A 17,681-nucleotide genomic window follows, 5' to 3' on the forward strand; every position below is an offset into this window, starting at 1 on the left:
ATGTCAGGAGTGGAGTGGAGCGGCATGTCGGTGAATGGAGTGGAGCGGCATGTCGGGAGTGGAGTGGAGTGGCATGTCTGGGAGTGGAGTGAAGTGGAGCGGCATGTCAGGGAGTGGAGTGAAATGGCATGTTGGGGAGTGGAGATGAGCGGCATGGCATGTCGGGGAGTGGAGAGGAGTAGAGCGGCATGTCGGGGAGTGGAGGGGAGTGGAGCGGCATGTAGGGGAGTGGAGTGAAGTTGACCGGCATGTCGGGGAGTGGAGTGGAGTGGAGTGATATGTCAGGGAGTGGAGTGGAGCGGCATGTCGGGGAGTGGAGTAGAGTGGAGCGGCATGTCGGGGAGTGGAGAAGAGTGGAGCGGCATGTCGGGGAAAGGAGAGGATTGGAGCGGCATGTCAGGGAATGGAGTGGAGCGTCATGGAGCGGCATGTCGGGGAGTGGAATGAAGCGGAGCGGCATGCCGGGGAGTGGAGCGGCATGTCTGGGAGTGGAGCGGCATGTCTGGAAGTGGAGCGGCATGTCGTGGAGTGGAGCAGCATGTCGTGGAGTGGAGCAGCATGTCGTGGAGTGGAGCAGTATGTCGGGGAGTGGAGAGGAGTGGAGCGGCATGTCGGGGAGTGGAGTGAAGTGCAGCAGCATGTCGGGATGTGGAGCAGCATGTCGGGGAGTGAAGCGGCATGTCGGGGAGTGGAGTGGAGCAGCATGTCGGTGAGTGGAGTGAAGCGGCATGTCGGGGAGTGGAGTGGAGCGGCATGTCGGGTAGTGGAGTGGAGCGGCATGTCGGGGAATGGAGAGGAGTGGAGCGGCATGTCGGGGAGTGGAGTGGCATGTCAGAGAGTGGAGAGGAGTGGAGCGGCATGTCGGGGAGTGGAGAGGAGTGGAGCTGCATGTCGGGGAGTGGAGTGAAGTGGAGCGGCATGTCGGGGAGTGGAGAGGAGCGGAGTGGCATGTCGGGGAGTGGAGTGAAGCGGAGCGGCAAGTCGGGGAGTGGAGTGAAGCGGAGCGGCATGTCAGGGAGTGGAGTGAAGTGGAGCGGCAAGGAGTGGAGCGGCATGTCGAGGAGTGGAGAGGAGTGGAGCTGCATGTCGGGGAGTGGAGAGGAGTGGAGCAGCATGTTGGGGAGTGGAGAGGAGTAAAGCATCATGTCGGGGAGTAGAGCGGCATGCAGGGGAGTGGAGCGGCATGCAGGGGAGTGGAGCAGCATGCAGGGGAGTGGAGCGGCATGCCGGGGGAGTGGAGCAGCATGCTGGGGAGTGGAGCGGCATGTCAGGGAGTGGAGCGGCATGTCAGGGAATGGAGCGGCATGTCGGTGAGTGGAGAGGAGTGGAGCGGCATGTCGGGGAGTGGAGTGGCATGTCGGAGAGTGGAGAGGAGTGGAGCGGCATGTCGGGGAGTGGAGAGGAGTGGGGCAGCTTGTCGGGGAGAGGAGTGAAGTGGAGCGGCATGTCGGGGAGTGAAGAGGAGCGGAGCGGCATGTTGGGGAGTGGAGTGAAGCGGAGCGACATGTCGGGGAGTGGAGTGAAGTGGAGCGGCAAGGAGTGGAGCGGCATGTCGAGGAGTGGAGAGGAGTGGCATGTCAGGAGTGGAGTGGAGCAGCATGTCGAGGAGTGGAACGGCATGTCGGGGAGTGGAGCGGCATGTCGGGGAGTAGAGTGGAGTAGAGCGACATGTCGGGGAGTGGAGTGGAGTGGAGCGGCATGTCGGGTAGTGGAGCGGCATGTCGGGGAGTGGAGTGGAGCGGCATGTCGGTGGAGTGGAGCGGCATGTCGGGGAGTGGAGTGGAGCAGCATGTCGGGAGTGGAGAGGAGTGGAGCGGCATGTCGGGGAGTGGAGTGGCATGTCAGAGAATGGAGAGGAGTGGAGTGGCATGTCGGGGAGTGAAGCGGAGCGGCATGTTGGGGAGTGAAGTGGAGCGGCATGTCGGGGAGTGGAGTGGAGCGGCATGTCGGGGAGTGGAGAGGAGTGGAGCGGCATGTCGGGGAGTGGAGAGGAGTGGAGCGGCATGTCGGGGAGTGGAGTGAAGTGGAACGGCATGTCGGGGAGTGGAGTGAAGCGGAGCAGCATGTCGGGGAGTGGAGTGAAACGGAGCGGCATGTCGGGGAGTGGAGTGAAGCAGAGCAGCAAGGAGTGGAGCGGCATGTCGAGGAGTGGAGAGGAGTGGAGCGGCATGTCAGGGAGTGGAGTGAAGTGCAGCAGCATGTCGGGATGTGGAGCAGCATGTCGGGGAGTGGAGCGGCATGTCGGGGAGAAGAGTGGAGCGGTATGTCGAGGAGTGGAGTGAAGTGGAGTGGCATGTCGGGGAGTGGAGTGAAGTGGACCGGCATGTCGGGGAGTGGAGTGACATGTTGGGGAGTGGAGTGGAACGGCATGTCGGGGAGTGGAGTGAAGCAGAGCAGCAAGGAGTGGAGCGGCATGTCGAGGAGTGGAGAGGAGTGGAGCGGCATGTCAGGGAGTGGAGTGAAGTGCAGCAGCATGTCGGGATGTGGAGCAGCATGTCGGGGAGAGGAGCGGCATGTCGGGGAGAAGAGTGGAGCGGCATGTCGGGGAGTGGAGTGAAGTGGACCGGCATGTCGGGGAGTGGAGTGACATGTCGGGGAGTGGAGTGGAACGGCATGTCGGGGAGTGTAGTGGAGCGGCATGTTGGGGAGTGGAGAGGAGTGGAGCGGCATGTCGGAGAGTGGAGAGGAGTGGAGCAGCATGACAGGGAGTGGAGTGGAGTGGCGTGGAGTGGAGCGGCATGTCGGGGAGTAGAACGGCATGTCGGGGAGTGGAGCGGCATGTCGGGGAGTAGAACGGCATGTCGGGGAGTGGAGCGGCATGTCGCGGAGTGAAGTGGAGCGGCATGTCGGGAGTGGAGTGAAGAGGAGTGGTATGTCGGGGAGTGGAGTGGAGTGGAGCTTCATGACGGGGAGTGGAGTGGAGCGTCATGTCGGGAAGTGGAGTGGAGCGGCATGTTAGGGAGTGGAGTGAGTGGAGCGTCATGTCGGGGAGTGGAGCGCCATGTTGGGGAGTGGAGCGGCATGTCGGGGAGTGAAGCGGCATGTCGGTGAGTGGAGTGTAGTGGCATGTTGGTGAGTGGAGTGGAGCGGCATGTCAGGGAGTGGAGTGGAGCAGCATGTCGGTGAGTGGAGTGAAGCGGCATGTCAGGGAGTGGAGTGGAGCGGCATGTCGGGGAGTGGAGTGGAGCGGCATGTCGGGGAGTGGAGAGGAGTGGAGCGGCATGTCGGGGAGTGGAGTGGCATGTCATAGAGTGGAGAGGAGTGGAGTGGCATGTCGGGGACTGGAGAGGAGTGGAGCTGCATGTCGGGGAGTGGAGTGAAGTAGAGCGGCATGTCGGGGAGTGGAGAGGAGCGGAGTGGCATGTCGGGGAGTGGAGAGGAGTGGAGCGGCATGTCGGGGAGTGGAGAGGAGCGGAGTGGCATGTCGGGGAGTGGAGTGAAGCGGAGCGGCAAGTCGGGGAGTGGAGTGAAGCGGAGCAGCATGTCAGGGAGTGGAGTGAATTGGAGCGGCAAGGAGTGGAGCGGCATGTCGAGGAGTGGAGAGGAGTGGAGCTGCATGTCGGGGAGTGGAGAGGAGTGGAGCAGCATGTTGGGGAGTGGAGAGGAGTAAAGCATCATGTCGGGGAGTAGAGCGGCATGCAGGGGAGTGGAGCGGCATGCGGGGGAGTGGAGCAGCATGCAGGGGAGTGGAGCGGCATGCTGGGGGAGTGGAGCGACATGCTGGGGAGTGGAGTAGAGCGGCATGCCGGGGAGTGGAGTAGAGCAGCATGTCAGGAGTGGAGTGGAGCGGCATGTCGGGGAATGGAGTGGAGTGGCATGTCGGGAGTGGAGTGGAGTGGCATGTCTGGGAGTGGAGTGAAGTGGAGCGGCATGTCAGGGAGTGGAGTGAAATGGCATGTTGGGGAGTGGAGATGAGCGGCATGGTATGTCGGGGAGTGGAGAGGAGTAGAGCGGCATGTCGGGGAGTGGAGGGGAGTGGAGCGGCATGTAGGGGAGTGGAGTGAAGTGGACCGGCATGTTGGGGAGTGGAGTGGAGTGATATGTCAGGGAGTGGAGTGGAGCGGCATGTCGGGGAGTGGAGTAGAGTGGAGCGGCATGTCGGGGAGTGGAGAAGAGTGGAGCGGCATGTCGGGGAAAGGAGAGGATTGGAGCGGCATGTCAGGGAATGGAGTGGAGCGTCATGGAGCGGCATGTCGGGGAGTGGAATGAAGCGGAGCGGCATGCCGGGGAGTGGAGCGGCATGTCTGGGAGTGGAGCGGCATGTCTGGGAGTGGAGCGGCATGTCGTGGAGTGGAGCAGCATGTCGTGGAGTGGAGCAGCATGTCGTGGAGTGGAGCAGTATGTCGGGGAGTAGAGCGGCATGTCGGGGAGTGGAGTGAAGTGCAGCAGCATGTCGGGATGTGGAGCAGCATGTCGGGGAGTGGAGCGGCATGTCTGGGAGTGGAGCGGCATGTCTGGGAGTGGAGCGGCATGTCGTGGAGTGGAGCAGCATGTCGTGGAGTGGAGCAGCATGTCGTGGAGTGGAGCAGTATGTCGGGGAGTAGAGCGGCATGTCGGGGAGTGGAGTGAAGTGCAGCAGCATGTCGGGATGTGGAGCAGCATGTCGGGGAGTGAAGCGGCATGTCGGGGAGTGGAGTGGAGCAGCATGTCGGTGAGTGGAGTGAAGCGGCATGTCGGGGAGTGGAGTGGAGCGGCATGTCGGGGAGTGGAGTGGAGCGGCATGTCGGGGAGTGGAGAGGAGTGGAGCGGCATGTCGGGGAGTGGAGTGGCATGTCAGAGAGTGGAGAGGAGTGGAGCGGCATGTCGGGGAGTGGAGAGGAGTGGAGCTGCATGTCGGGGAGTGGAGTGAAGTGGAGCGGCATGTCGGGGAGTGGAGAGGAGCGGAGTGGCATGTCGGGGAGTGGAGTGAAGCAGAGCGGCAAGTCGGGGAGTAGAGTGAAGCGGAGCGGCATGTCAGGGAGTGGAGTGAAGTGGAGCGGCAAGGAGTGGAGCGGCATGTCGAGGAGTGGAGAGGAGTGGAGCTGCATGTCGGGGAGTGGAGAGGAGTGGAGCAGCATGTTGGGGAGTGTCGGGGAGTAGAGCGGCATGCAGGGGAGTGGAGCGGCATGCAGGGGAGTGGAGCAGCATGCAGGGGAGTGGAGCGGCATGCCGGGGGAGTGGAGCGGCATGCTGGGGAGTGGAGCGGCATGCCGGGGAGTGGAGTGGAGCGGCAGGTCGGTGAGTGGAGAGGAGTGGAGCGGCATGTCGGGGAGTGGAGTGGCATGTCGGAGAGTGGAGAGGAGTGGAGCGGCATGTCGGGGAGTGGAGAGGAGTGGGGCAGCTTGTCGGGGAGAGGAGTGAAGTGGAGCGGCATGTCGGGGAGTGAAGAGGAGCGGAGCTGCATGTCGGGGAGTGGAGTGAAGCGGAGCGGCATGTCGGGGAGTGGAGTGAAGTGGAGCGGCAAGGAGTGGAGCGGCATGTTGAGGAGTGGAGAGGAGTGGCATGTCGGGAGTGGAGTGGAGCGGCATGTCGAGGAGTGGAGCGGCATGTCGGGGAGTGGAGCGGCATGTCGGGGAGTGGAGTGGGGTAGAGCGACATGTCGGGGAGTGGAGTGGAGTGGAGCGGCATGTCGGGTAGTGGAGCGGCATGTCGGGGAGTGGAGTGGAGCGGCATGTCGGTGGAGTGGAGCGGCATGTCGGGGAGTGGAGTGGAGCAGCATGTCGGGAGTGGAGAGGAGTGGAGCGGCATGTCGGGGAGTGGAGTGGCATGTCAGAGAATGGAGAGGAGTGGAGTGGCATGTCGGGGAGTGAAGCGGAGCGGCATGTCGGGGAGTGAAGCGGAGCGGCATGTCGGGGAGTGGAGAGGAGTGGAGCGGCATGTCGGGGAGTGGAGAGGAGTGGAGCAGCATTTCGGGGAGTGGAGTGAAGTGGAACGGCATGTCGGGGAGTGGAGTCAAGCGGAGCAGCATGTCGGGGAGTGGAGTGAAACGGAGCGGCATGTCGGGGAGTGGAGTGAAGCAGAGCAGCAAGGAGTGGAGCGGCATGTCGAGGAGTGGAGAGGAGTGGAGCGGCATGTCAGGGAGTGGAGTGAAGTGCAGCAGCATGTCGGGATGTGGAGCAGCATGTCGGGGAGTGGAGCGGCATGTCGGGGAGAAGAGTGGAGCGGCATGTCGAGGAGTGGAGTGAATTGGAGTGGCATGTCGGGGAGTGGAGTGAAGTGGACCGGCATGTCGGGGAGTGGAGTGACATGTTGGGGAGTGGAGTGGAACGGCATGTCGGGGAGTGGAGTGAAGCAGAGCAGCAAGGAGTGGAGCGGCATGTCGAGGAGTGGAGAGGAGTGGAGCGGCATGTCAGGGAGTGGAGTGAAGTGCAGCAGCATGTCGGGATGTGGAGCAGCATGTCGGGGAGTGGAGCGGCATGTCGGGGAGTGGAGCGGCATGTCGGGGAGTGGAGCGGCATGTCGGGGAGTGGAGCAGCATGTTGGGGAGTGGAGTGAAGCGGCATGTTGGGGAGAGGAGTGAAGTGGAGCGGCAAGGAGTGGAGTGGCATGTCGGGAGTGGAGCAGCATGTCGAGGAGTGGAGCGGCATGTCGGGGAGTGGAGCGGCATGTCGGGGAGTGGAGTGGAGTAGAGCGACATGTCGGGGAGTGGAGTGGAGTGGAGCGGCATGTCGGGTAGTGGAGCGGCATGTCGGGGAGTGGAGTGGAGCGGCATGTCGGTGGAGTGGAGCGGCATGTCAGGGAGTGGAGTGGAGCAGCATGTCGGGAGTGGAGAGGAGTGGAGCGGCATGTCGGGGAGTGGAGTGGCATATCAGAGAATGGAGAGAAGTGGAGTGGCATGTCGGGGAGTGAAGCGGAGCGGCATGTCGGGGAGTGAAGCGGAGCGGCATGTCAGGGAGTGGAGTGGAGCGGCATGTCGGGGAGTGGAGAGGAGTGGAGCGGCATGTCGGGGAGTGGAGAGGAGTGGAGCGGCATGTCGGGGAGTGGAGAGGAGTGGAGCGGCATGTCGGGGAGTGGAGTGAAGTGGAACGGCATGTCGGGGAGTGGAGTGAAGCGGAGCAGCATGTCGGGGAGTGGAGTGAAACGGAGCGGCATGTCGGGGAGTGGAGTGAAGCAGAGCAGCAAGGAGCGGAGCGGCATGTCGAGGAGTGGAGAGGAGTGGAGCGGCATGTCAGGGAGTGGAGTGAAGTGCAGCAGCATGTCGGGATGTGGAGCAGCATGTCGGGGAGTGGAGCGGCATGTCGGGGAGAAGAGTGGAGCGGCATGTCGAGGAGTGGAGTGAAGTGGAGTGGCATGTCGGGGAGTGGAGTGAAGTGGACCGGCATGTCGGGGAGTGGAGTGACATGTTGGGGAGTGGAGTGGAACGGCATGTCGGGGAGTGGAGTGAAGCAGAGCAGCAAGGAGTGGAGCGGCATGTCGAGGAGTGGAGAGGAGTGGAGCGGCATGTCAGGGAGTGGAGTGAAGTGCAGCAGCATGTCGGGATGTGGAGCAGCATGTCGGGGAGTGGAGCGGCATGTCGGGGAGAAGAGTGGAGCGGCATGTCGGGGAGTGGAGTGAAGTGGACCGGCATGTCGGGGAGTGGAGTGACATGTCGGGGAGTGGAGTGGAACGGCATGTCGGGGAGTGTAGTGGAGCGGCATGTTGAGGAGTGAAGAGGAGTGGAGCAGCATGTCGGAGAGTGGAGAGGAGTGGAGCAGCATGACAGGGAGTGGAGTGGAGTGGCGTGGAGTGGAGCGGCATGTCGGGGAGTAGAACGGCATGTCGGGGAGTGGAGCGGCATGTCGCGGAGTGAAGTGGAGCGGCATGTCGGGAGTGGAGTGAAGAGGAGTGGTATGTCGGGGAGTGGAGCGGAGTGGAGCTTCATGATGGGGAGTGGAGTGGAGCGTCATGTCGGGAAGTGGAGTGGAGCGACATGTTAGGGAGTGGAGTGAGTGGAGCGTCATGTCGGGGAGTGGAGCGCCATGTTGGGGAGTGGAACGGCATGTCGGGGAGTGAAGCGGCATGTCGGTGAGTGGAGTGTAGTGGCATGTTGGTGAGTGGAGTGGAGCGGCATGTCAGGGAGTGGAGTGGAGCAGCATGTCGGTGAGTGGAGTGAAGCGGCATGTCAGGGAGTGGAGTGGAGCGGCATGTCGGGGAGTGGAGTGGAGCGGCATGTCGGGGAGTGGAGAGGAGTGGAGCGGCATGTCGGGGAGTGGAGTGGCATGTCAGAGAGTGGAGAGGAGTGGAGTGGCATGTCGGGGACTGGAGAGGAGTGGAGCTGCATGTCGGGGAGTGGAGTGAAGTAGAGCGGCATGTCGGGGAGTGGAGAGGAGCGGAGTGGCATGTCGGGGAGTAGAGAGGAGTGGAGCGGCATGTCGGGGAGTGGAGTGAAGTGGAGCGGCATGTCGGGGAGTGGAGAGGAGCGGAGTGGCATGTCGGGGAGTGGAGTGAAGCGGAGCGGCAAGTCGGGGAGTGGAGTGAAGCGGAGCGGCATGTCAGGGAGTGGAGTGAAGTGGAGCGGCAAGGAGTGGAGCGGCATGTCGAGGAGTGGAGAGGAGTGGAGCTGCATGTCGGGGAGTGGAGAGGAGTGGAGCAGCATGTTGGGGAGTGGAGAGGAGTAAAGCATCATGTCGGGGAGTAGAGCGGCATGCAGGGGAGTGGAGCGGCATGCGGGGGAGTGGAGCAGCATGCAGGGGAGTGGAGCGGCATGCTGGGGGAGTGGAGCGGCATGCTGGGGAGTGGAGTAGAGCGGCATGCCGGGGAGTGGAGTAGAGCAGCATGTCAGGAGTGGAGTGGAGCGGCATGTCGGGGAATGGAGTGGAGCGGCATGTCGGGAGTGGAGTGGAGTGGCATGTCTGGGAGTGGAGTGAAGTGGAGCGGCATGTCAGGGAGTGGAGTGAAATGGCATGTTGGGGAGTGAAGATGAGCGGCATGGCATGTCGGGGAGTGGAGAGGAGTAGAGCGGCATGTCGGGGAGTGGAGGGGAGTGGAGCGGCATGTAGGGGAGTGGAGTGAAGTGGACCGGCATGTCGGGGAGTGGAGTGGAGTGATATGTCAGGGAGTGGAGTGGAGAGGCATGTCGGGGAGTGGAGTAGAGTGGAGCGGCATGTCGGGGAGTGGAGAAGAGTGGAGCGGCATGTCGGGGAAAGGAGAGGATTGGAGCGGCATGTCAGGGAATGGAGTGGAGCGTCATGGAGCGGCATGTCGGGGAGTGGAATGAAGCGGAGCGGCATGCCGGGGAGTGGAGCGGCATGTCTGGGAGTGGAGCGGCATGTCTGGGAGTGGAGCGGCATGTCGTGGAGTGGAGCAGCATGTCGTGGAGTGGAGCAGCATGTCGTGGAGTGGAGCAGTATGTCGGGGAGTAGAGCGGCATGTCGGGGAGTGGAGTGAAGTGCAGCAGCATGTCGGGATGTGGAGCAGCATGTCGGGGAGTGGAGCGGCATGTCTGGGAGTGGAGCGGCATGTCTGGGAGTGGAGCAGCATGTCGTGGAGTGGAGCAGCATGTCGTGGAGGGGAGCAGCATGTCGTGGAGTGGAGCAGTATGTCGGGGAGTAGAGCGGCATGTCGGGGAGTGGAGTGAAGTGCAGCAGCATGTCGGGATGTGGAGCAGCATGTCTGGGAGTGAAGCGGCATGACGGGGAGTGGAGTGGAGCAGCATGTCGGTGAGTGGAGTGAAGCGGCATGTCGGGGAGTGGAGTGGAGCGGCATGTCGGGGAGTGGAGTGGAGCGGCATGTCGGGGAGTGGAGAGGAGTGGAGCGGCATGTCGGGGAGTGGAGTGGCATGTCAGAGAGTGGAGAGGAGTGGAGTGGCATGTCGGGGAGTGGAGAGGAGTGGAGCTGCATGTCGGGGAGTGAAGTGAAGTGGAGCGGCATGTCGGGGAGTGGAGAGGAGCGGAGTGGCATGTCGGGGAGTGGAGTGAAGCAGAGCGGCAAGTCGGGGAGTGGAGTGAAGCGGAGCGGCATGTCAGGGAGTGGAGTGAAGTGGAGCGGCAAGGAGTGGAGCGGCATGTCGAGGAGTGGAGAGGAGTGGAGCTGCATGTCGGGGAGTGGAGAGGAGTAGAGCAGCATGTTGGGAAGTGGAGAGGAGTAAAGCATCATGTCAGGGAGTAGAGCGGCATGCAGGGGAGTGGAGCGGCATGCAGGGGAGTGGAGCAGCATGCAGGGGAGTGGAGCGGCATGCCGGGGGAGTGGAGCGGCATGCTGGGGAGTGGAGCGGCATGCCGGGGAGTGGAGTGGAGCGGCAGGTCGGTGAGTGGAGAGGAGTGGAGCGGCATGTCAGGGAGTGGAGTGGCATGTCGGAGAGTGGAGAGGAGTGGAGCGGCATGTCGGGGAGTGGAGAGGAGTGGGGCAGCTTGTCGGGGAGAGGAGTGAAGTGGAGCGGCATGTCGGGGAGTGAAGAGGAGCGGAGCGGCATGTCGGGGAGTGGAGTGAAGCGGAGCGGCATGTCGGGGAGTGGAGTGAAGTGGAGCGGCAAGGAGTGGAGCGGCATGTTGAGGAGTGGAGAGGAGTGGCATGTCGGGAGTGGAGTGGAGCGGCATGTCGAGGAGTGGAGCGGCATGTCGGGGAGTGGAGCGGCATGTCGGGGAGTGGAGTGGAGTAGAGCGACATGTCGGGGATTGGAGTGGAGTGGAGCGGCATGTCGGGTAGTGGAGCGGCATGTCGGGGAGTGGAGTGGAGCGGCATGTCGGTGGAGTGGAGCGGCATGTCGGGGAGTGGAGTGGAGCAGCATGTCGGGAGTGGAGAGGAGTGGAGCGGCATGTCGGGGAGTGGAGTGGCATGTCAGAGAATGGAGAGGAGTGGAGTGGCATGTCGGGGAGTGAAGCGGAGCGGCATGTCGGGGAGTGAAGCGGAGCGGCATGTCGGGGAGTGGAGTGGAGCGGCATGTCGGGGAGTGGAGAGGAGTGGAGCGGCATGTCGGGGAGTGGAGAGGAGTGGAGCGGCATTTCGGGGAGTGGAGTGAAGTGGAACGGCATGTCGGGGAGTGGAGTGAAGCGGAGCAGCATGTCGGGGAGTGGAGTGAAACGGAGCGGCATGTCGGGGAGTGGAGTGAAGCAGAGCAGCAAGGAGTGGAGCGGCATGTCGAGGAGTGGAGTGAAGTGCAGCAGCATGTCGGGATGTGGAGCAGCATGTCGGGGAGCGGAGCGGCATGTCGGGGAGAAGAGTGGAGCGGCATGTCGAGGAGTGGAGTGAAGTGGAGTGGCATGTCGGGGAGTGGAGTGAAGTGGACCGGCATGTCGGGGAGTGGAGTGACATGTTGGGGAGTGGAGTGGAACGGCATGTCGGGGAGTGGAGTGAAGCAGAGCAGCAAGGAGTGGAGCGGCATGTCGAGGAGTGGAGAGGAGTGGAGCGGCATGTCAGGGAGTGGAGTGAAGTGCAGCAGCATGTCGGGATGTGGAGCAGCATGTCGGGGAGTGGAGCGGCATGTCGGGGAGAAGAGTGGAGCGGCATGTCGGGGAGTGGAGTGAAGCGGAGTGGAATGTTGGGGAGTGGAGTGAAGTGGACCGGCATGTCGGGGAGTGGAGTGACATGTCGGGGAGTGGAGTGAAACGGCATGTCGGGGAGTGTAGTGGAGCGGCATGTTGGGGAGTGGAGAGGAGTGGAGTGGCATGTCGGAGAGTGGAGAGGAGTTGAGCAGCATGACAGGGAGTGGAGTGGAGTGGTGTGGAGTGGAGCGGCATGTCGGGGAGTAGAACGGCATGTCGGGGAGTGGAGCGGCATGTCGCGGAGTGAAGTGGAGCGGCATGTCGGGGAGTGGAGTGAAGAGGAGTGGTATGTCGGGGAGTGGAGTGGAGCTTCATGACGGGGAGTGGAGTGGAGCGTCATGTCGGGAAGTGGAGTGGAGCGGCATGTTAGGGAGTGGAGTGAGTGGAGCGTCATGTCGGGGAGTGGAGCGCCATGTTGGGGAGTGGAGCGGCATGTCGGGGAGTGAAGCGGCATGTCGGTGAGTGGAGTGAAGTGGCATGTCGGGGAGTGGAGTGGAGCGGCATGTCGGGGAGTGGAGTGGAGCAGCATGTCAGTGAGTGGAGTGAAGCGGCATGTCGGGGAGTGGAGTGCAGCGGCATGTCGGGGAGTGGAGTGGAACGGCATGTCGGGGAGTGGAGAGGAGTGGAGCGGCATGTCGGGGAGTGGAGTGGCATGTCAGAGAGTGGAGAGGAGTGGAGCGGCATGTCGGGGAGTAGAGAGGAGTGGAGCGGCATGTCGGGGAGTGGAGTGAAGTGGAGCGGCATGTCGGGGAGTGGAGAGGAGCGGAGTGGCATGTCGTGGAGTGGAGTGAAGCGGAGCGGCAAGTCGGGGAGTGGAGTGAAGCGGAGCGGCATGTCAGGGAGTGGAGTGAAGTGGAGCGGCAAGGAGTGGAGCGGCATGTCGAGGAGTGGAGAGGAGTGGAGCTGCATGTCGGGGAATGGAGAGGAGTGGAGCAGCATGTTGGGGAGTGGAGAGGAGTAAAGCATCATGTCGGGGAGTAGAGCGGCATGCAGGGGAGTGGAGCGGCATGCGGGGGAGTGGAGCAGCGTGCAGGGGAGTGGAGCGGCATGCCGGGGGAGTGGAGCGGCATGCTGGGGAGTGGAGCGGCATGCCGGGGAATGGAGTGGAGCGGCATGTCGGGTAGTGGAGTAGAGCGGCATGCCGGGGAGTGGAGTGGAGTGGCATGTCGGTGAGTGGAGAGGAGTGGAGCGGCATGTCGGGGAGTGGAATGGCATGTCGGAGAGTGGAGAGGAGTGGAGCAGCATGTCGGGGAGATGAGAGGAGTGGGGCGGCTTGTCGGGGAGAGGAGTGAAGTGGAGCGGCAAGGAGTGGAGCGGCATGTCGAGGAGTGGAGAGGAGTGGAGCTGCATGTCGGGGAGTGGAGAGGAGTGGAGCGGCATGTCAGGGAGTGGAGTGAAGCGGCGGGTCATGTCGGGGAGTGGAGTGAAGCAGCATGTCGGGGAGTGGAGTGAAATGGCATGTCAGGGAGTGGAGTGAAGCGGCATGTCGGGGAGTGAGGTGAAGCGGCATGTCGGGGAGTGGAGTAAAGCAGCATGTCGCGGAGTGGAGTGAAGCGGCATGTCGGGGAGGGGAGTGAAGCGGCATGTCGAGGAGTTGAGTGAAGTGGAGCGGCATGTCGGGGAGTGGAGTGAAGTGGAGCGGCATGTCAGGGAGTGAAGTGGAATGGCATGTCGGGGAGTGGATAGGAGTAAAGCGGCATGTCGGGGAGTGGAATGGAGTGAAGAGGCATGTCGGGGAGTGGAGTGGAGCGGCATGTTGGGAGTGGAGTGGAGCGGCATGTCGGGGTGTGGAGTGAAGTGGAGCTGCATGTCGGGGAGTGGAGTGAAGTGGCATGGCATGTCGGGGAGTGGAGTTGAGTGGCATGTCGGGGAGAGGAGTGGAGCGACATGTCGGGGAGTGGAGTGGAGCGACATGTCGGGGAGTGGAGTTGAGCAACATGTCGGGGAGTGGAGTGGAGCAGCATGTCGGGGAGTGGAGTGGAGTGGCATGTCGGGAGTGGAGTGGAGCGGCATGTAGAGGAGTGGAGCGGCATGTCGGGGAGTGGAGCGGCATGTCGGGGAGTGGAGTGGAGTAGAGCGACATGTCGGGGAGTGGAGTGGAGTGGAGCGGCATGTCGGGTAGTGGAGCGGCATGTCGAGGAGTGGAGTGGAGCGGCATGTCGGTGGAGTGGAGCGGCATGTCGGGGAGTGGAGTGGAGTAGCATGTCGCGAGTGGAGAGGAGTGGAGCGGCATGTCGGGGAGTGGAGTGGCATGTCAGAGAATGGAGAGGAGCGGAGCGGCATGTCGGGGAGTGAAGTGGAGCGGCATGTCGGGGAGTGAAGCGGAGCGGCATGTTGGGGAGTGGAGTGGAGCGGCATGTCGGGGAGTGGAGTGGAGCGACATGTCGGGAAGTGGAGTGGAGCAACATGTTGGGGAGTGGAGTGGAGCAGCATGTCGGGGAGTGGAGTGGAGTGGCATGTCGGGGGTGGAGTGGAGCGGCATGTCGAGGAGTGGAGCGGCATGTCGGGGAGTGGAGCGGCATGTCGGGGAGTGGAGTGGAGTAGAGCGACATGTCGGGGAGTGGAGTGGAGCGGCATGTCGGGGAGTGGAGTGGAGCGGCATGTCGGTGGAGTGGAGCGGCATGTCGGGGAGTGGAGTGGAGCAGTATGTCGGGAGTGGAGAGGAGTGGAGCGGCATGTCGGGGAGTGGAGTGGCATGTCAGAGAATGGAGAGGAGTGGAGCGGCATGTCGGGGAGTGAAGCAGAGCGGCATGTCGGGGAGTGAAGCGGAGCGGCATGTCGTGGAGTGAAGCGGAGCAGCATGTCGGGGAGTGGAGTGAAACGGAGCGGCATGTCAGGGAGTGGAGTGAAGCCGAGCAGCAAGGAGTGGAGCGGCATGTCGAGGAGTGGAGAGGAGTGGAGCGGCATGTCAGGGAGTGGAGTGAAGTGCAGCAGCATGTCGGGATGTGGAGCAGCATGTCGGGGAGTGGAGCGGCATGTCGGGGAGAAGAGTGGAGCAGCATGTCGGGGAGTGGAGTGAAGTGGAGTGGCATGTCGGGGAGTGGAGTGAAGTGGACCGGCATGTCGGGGAGTGGAGTGACATGTCGGAGAGTGGAGTGGAACGGCATGTCGGGGAGTGTAGTGGAGCGGCATGTTGGGGAGTGGAGAGGAGTGGAGCGGCATGTCGGAGAGTGGAGAGGAGTGGAGCAGCATGACAGGGAGTGGAGTGGAGTGGCGTGGAGTGGAGCGGCATGTCGGGGAGTAGAACGGCATGTCGGGGAGTGGAACGGCATGTCGGGGAGTGAAGTGGAGCGGCATGTCGGGGAGTGGAGTGAAGAGGAGTGGTATGTCGGGGAGTGGAGTGGAGTGGAGCTTCATGACGGGGCGTGGAGTCGAGCGTCATGTCGGGAAGTGGAGTGGAGCGGCATGTTAGGGAGTGGAGTGAGTGGAGCATCATGTCGGGGAGTGGAGCGCCATGTTGGGGAGTGGAGCAGCATGTCGGGGAGTGAAGCGGCATGTTGGTGAGTGGAGTGAAGTGGCATGTCGGTGAGTGGAGTGGAGCGGCATGTCGGGGAGTGGAGTGGAGCAGCATGTCGGTGAGTGGAGTGAAGCGGCATGTCGGGGAGTGGAGTGGAGCGGCATGTCGGGGAGTGGAGTGGAGCGGCATGTCGGGGAGTGGAGAGGAGTGGAGCGGCATGTCGGGGAGTGGAGTGGCATGTCAGAGAGTGGAGAGGAGTGGAGCGGCATGCCGGGGAGTGGAGAGGAGCGGAGTGGCATGTCGGGGAGTGGAGTGAAGCGGAGCGGCAAGTCGGGGAGTGGAGTGAAGCGGAGCGGCATGTCAGGGAGTGGAGTGAAGCGGAGCGGCAAGGAGTGGAGCGGCATGTCGAGGAGTGGAGAGGAGTGGAACTGCATGTCAGGGAGTGGAGAGGAGTGGCATGGCATGTCGGGGAGTGGAGCGAAGTAAAGCATCATGTCGGGGAGTAGAGCGGCATGCAGGGGAGTGGAGCGGCATGTGGGGGAATGGAGCAGCATGCAGGGGAGTGGAGCGGCATGCCGGGGGAGTGGAGCGGCATGCTGGGGAGTGGAGTGGCATGCCGGGGAGTGGAGTGGAGCGGCATGTCGGGTAGTGGAGTAGAGCAGCATGCCGGGGAGTGGAGTGGAGCGGCATGTCGGTGAGTGGAGAGGAGTGGAGCGGCATGTCGGGGAGTGGAGTGGCATGTCGGAGAGTGGAGAGGAGTGGAGCGGCATGTCGGGGAGTGGAGAGGAGTGGGGCGGCTTGTCGGGGAGAGGAGTGAAGTGGAGCGGCATGTCAGGGAGTGGAGAGGAGCGGAGCGGCATGTCGGGGAGTGGAGTGAAGCGGAGCGGCATGTCGGGGAGTGGAGTGAAGTGGAGTGGCAAGGAGTGGAGCGGCATGTCGAGGAGTGGAGAGGAGTGGAGCTGCATTTCGAGGAGTGGAGAGGAGTGGAGCGGCATGTCGAGGAGTGGAGCGGCATGTTGGGGAGTGGAGAGGAGTAAAGCATCATGTCGGGGAGTAGAGCGGCATGCAGGGGAGTGGAGCGGCATGCGGGGGAGTGGAGCAGCATGAAGGGAGTGGAGCGGCATGCCGGGGGAGTGGAGCGGCATGCTGGGGAGTGGAGCGGCATGCCGGGGAGTGGAGTGGAGCGGCATGTCGGGTAGTGGAGTAGAGCGGCATGCCGAGGAGTGGAGTGGAGCGGCATGTCGGTGAGTGGAGAGGAGTGGAGCGGCATGTCGGGGAATGGAGTGGCATGTTGGAGAGTGGAGAGGAGTGGAGCGGCATGTCGGGGAGTGGAGAGGAGTGGGGCGGCTTGTCGGGGAGAGGAGTGAAGTGGAGCGGCATGTCGGGGAGTGGAGAGGAGCGGAGCGGCATGTCGGGGAGTGGAGTGAAGCGGAGCGGCATGTCGGGGAGTGGAGTGAAGTGGAGCGGCAAGGAGTGGAGCGGCATGTCGAGGAGTGGAGAGGAGTGGAGCTGCATGTCGGGGAGTGGAGAGGAGTGGAGCTGCATGTCAGGGAGTGGAGAGGAGTGGAGCGGTATGTCAGGGAGTGGAGTGAAGCGGCGGGTCATGTCGGGGAGTGGAGTGAAGCAGCATGTCGGGAGTGGAGTGAAGTGGCATGTCAGGGAGTGGAGTGAAGCGGCATGTCGGGGAGTGAGGTGAAGCGGCATGTCGGGGAGTGGAGTAAAGCAGCATGTCGGGGAATGGAGTGAAGCGGCATGTCCGGGAGTGGAGTGAAGCGGCATGTCAAGGAGTTGAGTGAAGTGGAGCGGCATGTCGGGGAGTGGAGTGAAGTGGAGCGGCATGTCAGGGAGTGAAGTGGAACGGCATGTCGGGGAGTGGAGAGGAGTAAATCGGCATTTCGGGGAGTGGAATGTAGTGAAGAGGCATGTCGGGGAGTGGAGTGGAGCAGCATGTTGGGTGTGGAGTGGAGCGGCATGTCGGGGAGTGGAGTGAAGTGGAGCGGCATGTCGGGGAGTAGAGAGGAGCGGAGTGGCATGTCGGGGAGTGGAGTGAAGCGGAGCGGCAAGTCGGGGAGTGGAGTGAAGCGGAGCGGCATGTCAGGGAGTGGAGTGAAGTGGAGCGGCAAGGAGTGGAGCGGCATGTCGAGGAGTGGAGAGGAGTGGAGCTGCATGTCGGGGTGTGGAGAGGAGTGGAGCAGCATGTTGGGGAGTGGAGAGGAGTAAAGCATCATGTCGGGGAGTAGAGCGGCATGCAGGGGAGTGGAGCGGCATGCGGGGGAGTGGAGCAGCATGCAGGGGAGTGGAGCGGCATGCCGGGGGAGTGGAGCGGCATGCTGGGGAGTGGAGCGGCATGTCGGGGAGTGGAGTGGAGCGGCATGTCGGGTAGTGGAGTAGAGCGGCATGCCGGGGAGAGGAGTGGAGCGGCATGTCGGTGAGTGGAGAGGAGTGGAGCGGCATGTCAGGGAGTGGAGTGGCATGTCGGAGAGTGGAGAGGAGTGGAGCGGCATGTTGGGGAGTGGAGAGGAGTGGGGCGGCTTGTCGGGGAGAGGAGTGAAGTGAAGAGGCATGTCGGGGAGTGGAGTGGAGCAGCATGTTGGGTGTGGAGTGGAGCGGCATGTCGGGGAGTGGAGTGAAGTGGAGCGGCATGTCGGGGAGTAGAGAGGAGTGGAGTGGCATGTCGGGGAGTGGAGTGAAGCGGAGCGGCAAGTCGGGGAGTGGAGTGAAGCGGAGCGGCATGTCAGGGAGTGGAGTGAAGTGGAGCGGCAAGGAGTGGAGCGGCATGTCGAGGA

The sequence above is a fragment of the Triturus cristatus genome, chromosome 1_1 (genome assembly GCF_964204655.1).
Source record: "Triturus cristatus chromosome 1_1, aTriCri1.1, whole genome shotgun sequence".
NCBI classification, from domain to species: Eukaryota; Metazoa; Chordata; class Amphibia; order Caudata; family Salamandridae; genus Triturus; species Triturus cristatus.